The sequence below is a fragment of the Erythranthe guttata genome, chromosome 10 (genome assembly GCF_056151865.1).
Source record: "Erythranthe guttata isolate IM_541 chromosome 10, IM_541, whole genome shotgun sequence".
Lineage (NCBI taxonomy): Eukaryota > Viridiplantae > Streptophyta > Magnoliopsida > Lamiales > Phrymaceae > Erythranthe > Erythranthe guttata.
Window position 1 is genome coordinate 13,316,442 of NC_142542.1, and position 9,532 is coordinate 13,325,973.

Sequence of the window (9,532 nt, forward strand, 5' to 3'; positions counted from 1 at the left end):
TCTCCAAATTCCACTGATTTTGTAGAAGTGTCTATTAGATCTGCCACTGCCCACTAAGCTATAGATAACCACGCACTAACTACAAATAATAAAGCCGATTAAATAAATAAATAAAATTGGTATAAAGAAAGTAAAAATACAATAAATTATATCTGACTTATAAAATCAAATATCCAACATATATATTCCATAAATGAGATTTCGTTTGCTTCAACTCTAGGACTAAGTATATGCTTTAGTATGTATCACTTGGAATAATACCATGTTATGTTTTAGAGTTTGTTTGCAAATATGTTCAAACATTCTATGTTAATACCATTGAGTTAAATATTTAAAAAATTCATCTTCCTAACTGTTGTAAACTTTAGTGGAGTTCAAGAACGATTGATTACCCGTGGTAACACAAAAGTCCGTAAACGCCCCAGTGAGCAAAGAGTAAAGTATGTTTTATTTTCGTCTATTTTTTCATATTTATGCACTTACAAGACCTGCTCTACAAAGCTTCGGAAATATGAATCACAATAAATCGAATAAAATGAAGGTTAAATTACAACCACCCCTGAGGTATAGTCAAATTACAAAAACCTCCCTCTTGTTTGGATAATTACATTTATCGATCAACTATGAATCTTCTTACACCTCCACCCTTATGGTGTTAAATTCAACATAATCATGTATGATCATCTTGCTTCAAAATGTGGAGCTCGAATGGGATAAAACGGGTACAAAAGTGATAATATTTTATATAATCAAGAAGATTCCACTAAATTTGAAACCGCAAAAGTGGACGTGTAAGAAAATTTATAGTTGAGGGGGTTATTGTAATTACTCAAACAAGAGGGGGTTTCGTAATTTTACCATACCTAAGGAGTGTAATTTACCCTAAAATGAAAGCAATAGACAATTTCTGTAGAGTAATAATAATTAAAAGGTCATCATAGAAATATTTAATAAGTCTTTTGAAATACAAATATTTTAATTAATTTAAATTTTAAACTAAACTTGGACAGGGTTTAATAAGTTTTTTGAAATACAAATATTTTAATTAATTTAATTTTGAAACTAAAATTAGATAGGGGCCGCGCGAACGCAGGCCCCTCTATCACAAATTATGACGCAGGCTCGACCTCTTGGGCCGACCTTACACTAGCACCCCTCTAAAGTGCAATGGAGGTCACCAGCATAGGCCATAGGTCTTATTGATCGCCTATCGACCCCGTCCAGGTAAGTAAGATTTTTAATGAAATTTCTTCAATTTATAAAACTCAATTCTCATCATCTATAGTTTACTCTACCGATGTGGGACAAGTGTGACATACTTTCTTTAGCATTTTGCATCTTTCCTATTTTTGGTTTCTGGTGTAACAATTCAAACCAAGCCCATGCCGACACAGGTGCAATATCATCCATAATGGCAAACGAGGGTCGTTGCCAAATCTCTCTCATTCCTCTACAGAAAATAAAAGTATGTAAGCCCGCTTCCACCTCAGCACCACACCACGGGCAATATGACCAGTGGTAATTTTTTCTCCGAAACAATTCGACTTTGGTTGGTACAATATTTGAGCAAAAGCGCCAACGAAAAATTTTGATTTTCGGCGGGACCAAGAGATTCCAAACCATTTTCCACTTGCATTTTGCTACTCCGCTAACAGACCCATCATTATCCGTTCTACGCACTTCGAATGCAAATTCCCTAGATAACAAACTGTGATAACATGATTTCACAGAAAAACGACCATCCTTAAAATGGTGCCAAATCCATCTATCCTTGGCCAATAAAGTTCCAATAGACATCAATTTAACTTGATCATAAATTTGAACTTGAACGATTGGCAAATTTCCGAAATGGAAATTAACCCTCCAAAAAGAAGCACTGCGTGAATTTTACAAATATGACAATATTATCATGATCACAACAATGTTATTGCTATCAAGAAAAGCCTCTTAATGTTAGTCTAACAAAACTTTCCTATCATGTGGCATTGAGAAATTAATATATCATAAATGAAAATATGCTTTAAGCTTGAGAAACCATATATAACGGGGGTGAATCGGTTTTACTATATATAGAGGCTGCATTTTTCTTAATATATGCAGAATTTGATGTCTGATAAATAAAAAAAAATTACGAAACTTTCGTTATACGGTTAGCCACATGTTTCTAGCGATTCACATGGCATGATCAAATGATACAAAGTCTTGGATAAAAATCTACAACGCCCTTGTTGACGATCCTTTACTCCAACAACATCTACGGTCAGTTGAACAATGTGACCCTCCCCCCTCTTTCTACGACTAAACAATGTTCTTGTAAATTATGGCCAAGCCTTCTATTTATAAGAGAGTGAATTTCAAATCTAGAGGTTGATCAACCTCATAAGAAACAAAAGTTCAGCAATCTCTCATACGTAAAAGCGAGCGTTAGTCCTTTGGTCGCATCAATCCTCACTTATTAACTAGCGCAAATTGGGCTAAGTCAGCCTGCTTGGGATTCAAAAGTTCGATAAATGACCCTATCTTGTTTCCGACCGGGAGATTATGAATTCTCACCACTATGCACATCAAATTGAGTTCAATCAAAGGACACCCACATTTTGCGTTGTTGTAGTCCAACTGGTGGGCAAAGGAGAGGGATTTCACAACTATACATAAGTCAGAGCTGGTTTTTAGGCTGCATTTTCCCTTTAGTAATTGCAGAAAATTGATGTTTGACAAAAATATTTAAACTAGAATTAATGGGGCTAATTCCTAAAGCGGAAAAAAACCCTCCAAAAAGAGGCGTATGCTACTTGAAAAGCGGCAAGCACACGGTATTCTTTAGTAAAAGGCGAAAGAATAGTTCGCTATGTGCTTACCGCGCAGCTGCGTTAATTTTAAAATTATTGTGCGGTTCTATTTAATTCTTCGGCTCTAAGTCCATAGTTGGGTCTTTTTTCTATGTGGGATACTTATCTATGCTTACTTTCTTTCCTATTAACAAATTTTAATTGTGTCTGAATTTCAAGTTTTAACCCAAGAAACAAAGTAACTAAACTCTTATTCTCTTAATTAAACTTAATCAATTTGGTAATTCGATTGTAGAGCGCACTGGCTTTAGATCAATCATAATAGGAAAAATTAGCAATAACCCCATCATCTAGTAAATGTAGTTAAGAAAAACCCCCTCTAAAAAATAATAAGAAAAAACTCCTTTTGTTATTAGCTTGGATAATTAATAAAGGTAATCTTTCAATTATACCCCTACTCCTAACCCTAAATTTTAACATGACAACACACTGAATAAAAGTCAAAGTTGAATTATTGTGGTTAAATAAATTAGATTAGAATATGTTAAAATGCAAAAGGATATTTTCATCATTTGCACATTTGAGTATTTTGTCTAGACTTTTTTTGTAAAATATATTTGGAGATGGACTTAGATTAGCATCGCATTTTTCCATGACATATATACCGTAAGGGTGGATTTTGCTAATTTTAAATATTAGGGTGGAAATCGACAATCACTATTAATTATGGGGTGCAAAACGCAATTCAACCCTAATCTTACAATTTATTTGTGAAACGAAAAATAAACAAATGACTTTGTGCAAACTTTGCAAAACGAGGGGGAGTGACGAGATGCTGAGACGGAAACCTACTAAAATCCAAGTTAAAGTCGAAGACAAAGAAGAACTCGAAGAATCACGCAAATGCACGGCCGTCGTTGCCGCCTCCTTCTACTCCTCCACCGCCACATCCTCTCTCCTACAACACTTTGACCGCTCTTCCCTCGATCCCTCTTCCCAATCCCATCGCATCGGTGCACTTAGTCGCCAGGCGAAGCTCACGACAATTAGCACCATATGTGGTAACCTATCCCAGCGCATCAAGGAAGACTTGTGGCAATTCGAAGACATCATTAAGGTGTTTGAGATGACGATAAAATCGTCGGATTAGGTGGGGGAGAATCTCACGGGCTGCCCATTTTGCCCAGGAACGAAGAGGTTACAGTTGACCCATCAAGCAAGCGCAAGACAAAGGGGCCTGAAGCCCATGAGTAAAAGATATTTTAAAGATCCTAGAATCCTCTTATTAATGTAGAGGTTAATCAAAGAGTCTAAATCTTGAGAGAACATTTCTTAGCATTCCCAATACTTGATGGAGGTTCATGTCCGTGACATCAAGCTCAAGCTATTCGAGTTTTTTTTTTTTTGCTCGAGCTCGAGCCCGAGCTCATTTTTATTTGTCTATTCTTTTCCAGAAAATTGAATCACAATATAATGAATAAAATATCATCATAAAAATATTTAAGTAAGTGTTTCCAAATGCAAATATTGCAACAAATTAAATTTAAAGTATAATGGAGGTCGCCGATTAGGTAGGGGAGAATGTCACGGGCTGCCATTTTGCCTAGGAAACAAGGGGTTACAGTTAACCCATCAAGTGAACCCAAGACGAAGGGGGCCCATTGAAGCCCAAGATTTGAGTAGTCTAGGAGATCCTTAGATGATCTTCCTTTATATATATTTGGTAGGAGATCGTAGGACATAATCATAGCCTTTAGATCAAGATGATCAACACCACATAATCATAGCCTTTAGATCAAGATGATCAACACCATCTATTGAAGAGGTAGAGTTGTATAAATATGGGTAGGCTCATTCTTTTGTAATCATCCAACAGTTCATTAATCAAAGAGTCTATAGCTTGAAAGAGCATTTCTTAGCATTCTCCAACAGTTGATACCTGATCGAGGTTCAAGTCTGTGATATCGAGCTCAAGCTCTTCGAGTATTTTTTTTCTTTAGGCTCGAGCTCGAGCCTGAGCTCGTTTTTGTTTTTCTTTTGTTGTTCCCAGAAAATTGAATCACAATATAACGAATAAAATATCATCATTGAAGTATTTAAATAAGTATGTCCAGATGCAAATGCTGCAATAAATTAAATTTAAATTATAATTAGGTAGGGGTTGCGCCCCTCCAAATTACAAAGGAGGTCACCAGCATAGTCCATAGGTCTTATTAGTAAGTGAATTTCTTACTAAAATTTCTCAATTTATTCCCATAGGTCTTATTAATCGCCTATTAACCCCGTCCAAGTAAGTGAGTTTCTTACTCAAATTTCTTCAATTTATATAACTCTCTTCTCATCGTTCAGTTTATGATACCGATGTGGGACAACTGTAACATACTTTCTTTAGCATGTTTTTGCCATTTATAATAAACTAAACTTCCATTGTTAATGTTGATGATTCAGTCTATACAACAATGTCCTTCGTTTTCTTCACACGGTATTCTTTAGTAAAAGGTGAAATAATAATTCTCTTCAGTTCTAAGTTCGTAGTTGAGTCTTCTTTCTATGTGTGATACTTATTTATGCACTATGTCTTTTTTTCATTTATTATCACACCTCATAATTTAAATACAACCAATCCCTTATTTTACTTGATCTTGACTTTTGGAACTACAGTCAAAATTTTAAATCTTACAGAGAGCTTACTTTCCTATTAATAAATTTTAGTTATATTTGAATTTAAATTTTTAAGAAGAAAACTACGTAGTTTTTTAATTAAACTTAGTCGATTTGGTAAATTAATTCAACTGTAGAGGGCAATGGTTTTAGATCAATCAAAATAATGTAGGGAGTAAAGTGAATTTCCTAATGAATGGACCATTGTATATTTATCAGTTGAAACTAATTTACCGGTATCATAATATATTTGAAGAATTTGGTTGTTGAGAAAATCATCCCTACAAAGTAGGGGTTGAGGGTTGGAGTCAGACGCATCGGTTTGAATTAGAACTTTCGGAGAAATTTTAATGTTTTTCCAAAGGGAAAAAATAATTCCAATATCTCAAAAACAAAAATCGAAAAAATAGAAAACCAAATTTCAGAAATGATTGAAAACTTATTATACGTAATAGATCACATAATAATTTTGATATTAGACGTGTAGTTTAGAAAAGACATATTGTTTTTCAAAATTAAAATCAGATCGAATTCTAGGTTAATAAAAAAAAATCACAAAACTAAGAAACAAAATTTTCGGATTCCGAAGGAAAACTATTGTTCCCAAAAAAATGGGATCAAATTGAACGGAATTTGAAAATTTCATTCCAACTTTCACCTCCGGTACAAAAGCTAATGTGGGACTTATAATAACATATTTGTTTTGCAAATATCCTTTTTTTTTTTTGAGAAACTGAATGTTATTAGGCTAATTAGCCAGAAACGAAAGGAAGGTAATCTCCCTCACCACCTAACATGACCAAGAGTATATGCCAACGCTCGAAGGAGAAAATGAGACCAAGAGTAACATGATAAAAGGAAGGTATATTCCTTGGTCCCGACCGAGTCCAACAAACCGTCGAGATAATCAAAAATATTCGACAGAAAATGTGTATCGCCCAAGATAGCAAAAGCTATGCGAACACTTGAAGGAGAGACTTAGAGTTCGAAGTCGGAGACTCTGTATTCCTAAAAGTAGCACCACTCAAAGGAGTTATGCGATTTGGGAAAAAGGGAAAATTAGCACCGCGATTTATTGGTCCATTCGAAATTCTCGACAAAGTTGGTACTCGAGCCTACCGAATTTATCCAACTTTCACAATGTCTTTCACGTTTCAATGCTTCGGAAATACATTCGCAGTCCAGACCACGTATTGAAATAAATGTAAGTCCTAATAAAAATATTACAAGAATAGGACTCTAATTAATTCCAAAATAAACATGGAAAACAAATCTTTGCCAATCTTTAGTTTCCACGTATGGCGGATTTCTTCAATCTTCACAAACAGAAATCTGGTGCCAACAATCTCCCCCTTTGGCATAGATTGGTTAGAATCCATGTTTAACAAGAACTCCCCCTGCAGATGAGATTTACTCCCCCTGCAACAAAGATGCCACTTTTCTTCACCCGTCTTGGTCTTCTATCAGAGTGTCCCATCACGGGGCACGTTACAACGCAGCGGAATCGGGTGAATGCCGTGACAGACTTCCGTCTCAACCTTCCTTGTGAACACACGTCATCCAATAAGCAAAGCAAACAAATCAAAACCCAAAATCAGACACTAAGTATATCTAGGGATCCGCTCTGATACCAATTGTTGATTTTGAATGCCTATAGAAATCGACTCTTCTGTTGAGACAGACTACGTGTTACGATATTAGGAATGGCAACAGTATTCTTGTGTTATCACAGTAATTAACCTACTAAAAGCAGAATAAAAAACACAAGAATTTAATGTGGTTCGGATACAAACGTACACTACATCCACGAGGACTTGCAAAACTAGTTCAGATTTAAGTGTACATTAATAGGACTTAATAAAACACTAAAGACTCCCTCTTTATGTAATATGCCGTTCTTGCACACGACTCGAACTTGTTGATAATCAAAGCAATTCCTCCTCCGCACTCTTGGACTTCCTCCAATGTTGAACTTCCTTCAAACGGCGGATCGACCTCTCCCGATATCTTTTAAGCACTTCTCTCGAAACGCCGATCTTCTTTATGGCCTGGTAGAAGAAACCTGTTTTGTTGCCACACCTGTCATGCAGACAGGGCTGCAGCACGGGCTGCACCCTTCAAAGCCTTTATGCTGGGATTTTTCTTATTAAAGCTCCATAGGACTCATATGAGGTTGAGGGCCTTATATAGGCACGAAATCCACCACCCTAAACCTAACTATGTATGTCTGTAACTGTAATACAGACTATGTATATAGATATGTATATGTTGTATATATATATATATTTATCTATATTATCTATAAAAGGAGGAATGATGGGTGAGTTTCTTCCCTTTTTTGTGAGGACAGAAAAACCCTTCTCACTAGGCAATTGGTAAGGGCATAAGGGGCTAAATATGTAATATCATATTTATAATAATAATAGGGGATAATTAGTGAAAACCCCCCACATCATTTACATATATTAGGGTGGATATAACTCATTTTTCAATATTAGTCAAACCCCCCTTAATTATTAAATTTAATTATTCTTTTTAAAACTGCTATAAATAATATCTAATTTCCCCTAAATGCTATATTATTTCACATCTGCCCTAATTTATTACGCCATTCAACCACCTCCATCTTCTTTTCTCTAATTTATGTCATTCGTTCTCTCCATACCCCCATTCCGTCTCTTTTCTCTCTCCTGAATAAATCCATGGTGCAGGCAAGAACCACTCCATCGTAGCCTCCACCATCCACCATTGAAAAGCATAACATGAGTCGATGACTTTAGGAACAACCTCAAGGACGCGCTCGTATTGGTCTCCACTCCCTCAACATTGATGTCCAAGCCGCCAGATCTGAAGTTCTCGTCCCGCCGCCGACACCATCGCTCCGATTTCGATTTAGTTGTAAAAGACGACATAAAAAACTCAAAAATCCCTCCCTTCCTCCACCCTTCAACTCCACCGCCGGATATAGAGATTTTGCCACCCTCGCATCTGCCCTATCGTCGCCATCGTTCTGATTTTTTTGATTTTTTTTTGTGATGCTTTTGATGTTAGATATTTTTACAGCAAAATAGTTGTTTTGTTATTCGGCTATTTTTTTATATTTGTTTTCGTTATCCTGCTATTTCTTTTAGTTGTTTTTGATAGTTTTAGTTGTTTTCGACTTTTTTGGTTGATTTTCAAGTTTTTGGTAGTTGATTTTGATTTTTTATTTTTTTATCCAATTATATGACCTGCTGGAAAAATAAAAATCATAAAATATGAATTAAAAAATTAGTTGATGTATTCTTAGTTGTTTTCAACATTTTTAGTTGATTTTGATTTTTTATAATTATTTCAATAATATGTAGTAATTTGTCAATTTGGTAAATTAGTTGGGAAAGAATTCGTTTTGGATTCAAAATAAATGATATGAAAAAAAAAAAAAAATGAATCTTTTAGTTGATTTTCAGAAAAAATTTAGTCGATTTCGAAAATATTATAGTTGATTTTGGAGAAACGAAACTAAAAAAATGTTGAATATAATATTAATTTTTAGTTATTAAAAAATATTTATAAAAAATATTTAAAAAAACTATTTTTTTAAATAAACAAAACGAAAATTAAAATGAAAAATAGAAAAGAAATGAAAAAAAGTATGTGCAGCAAATAATGGGGAAGGGTAAATTTGATAATTAATACTTGGGTTTATCACTAATAAAATAAAAGTGACTAGATTAATCATTATTAAAAATCTGTTAGAGGGGGTTTTCACTAATAGTCCCTAGAGTAAAAAGCAGTTTGCCCCCTAAATTAATGTCCGTTTTGCACTTTGCCCCCCAAACAAAAAAAATTTGCACGTTTTTACCTGAACTCGTTAATTCATTGCACGATGCTCCCTGAACTCAATTTTCCGGCAATTTTGACCGGAAAGTTAAAACATGTGCCTTACACGTGACATGTGCAGGGGCACATTTGTCCATTCACTTACATGCTATATATTATATATAAATTAATCTTTAAAAAACAAAAAAAATAAATAAAAAGAAAACAAAATTACCAAAACCACAATGAGACGACATATTCGAGGATATGACTTCAAGCTT

At 34.7% G+C, this 9,532-nt stretch overlaps 2 non-coding genes across 2 annotated transcripts; both read right to left on the bottom strand.

Annotated features, from left to right (window-relative positions):
• Window positions 1-1,072: 1,072 nt before the first annotated feature.
• On the bottom strand, window positions 1,073-1,232 carry LOC148767575 (U1 spliceosomal RNA). Its single transcript, XR_016034132.1, has one exon. It is a non-coding gene; the product is annotated as a U1 spliceosomal RNA (small nuclear RNA).
• A 1,514-nt stretch (window positions 1,233-2,746) lies between these two features.
• On the bottom strand, window positions 2,747-2,867 carry LOC148767576 (U5 spliceosomal RNA). The gene has a single exon (XR_016034145.1). It is a non-coding gene; the product is annotated as a U5 spliceosomal RNA (small nuclear RNA).
• Window positions 2,868-9,532: the final 6,665 nt, after the last annotated feature.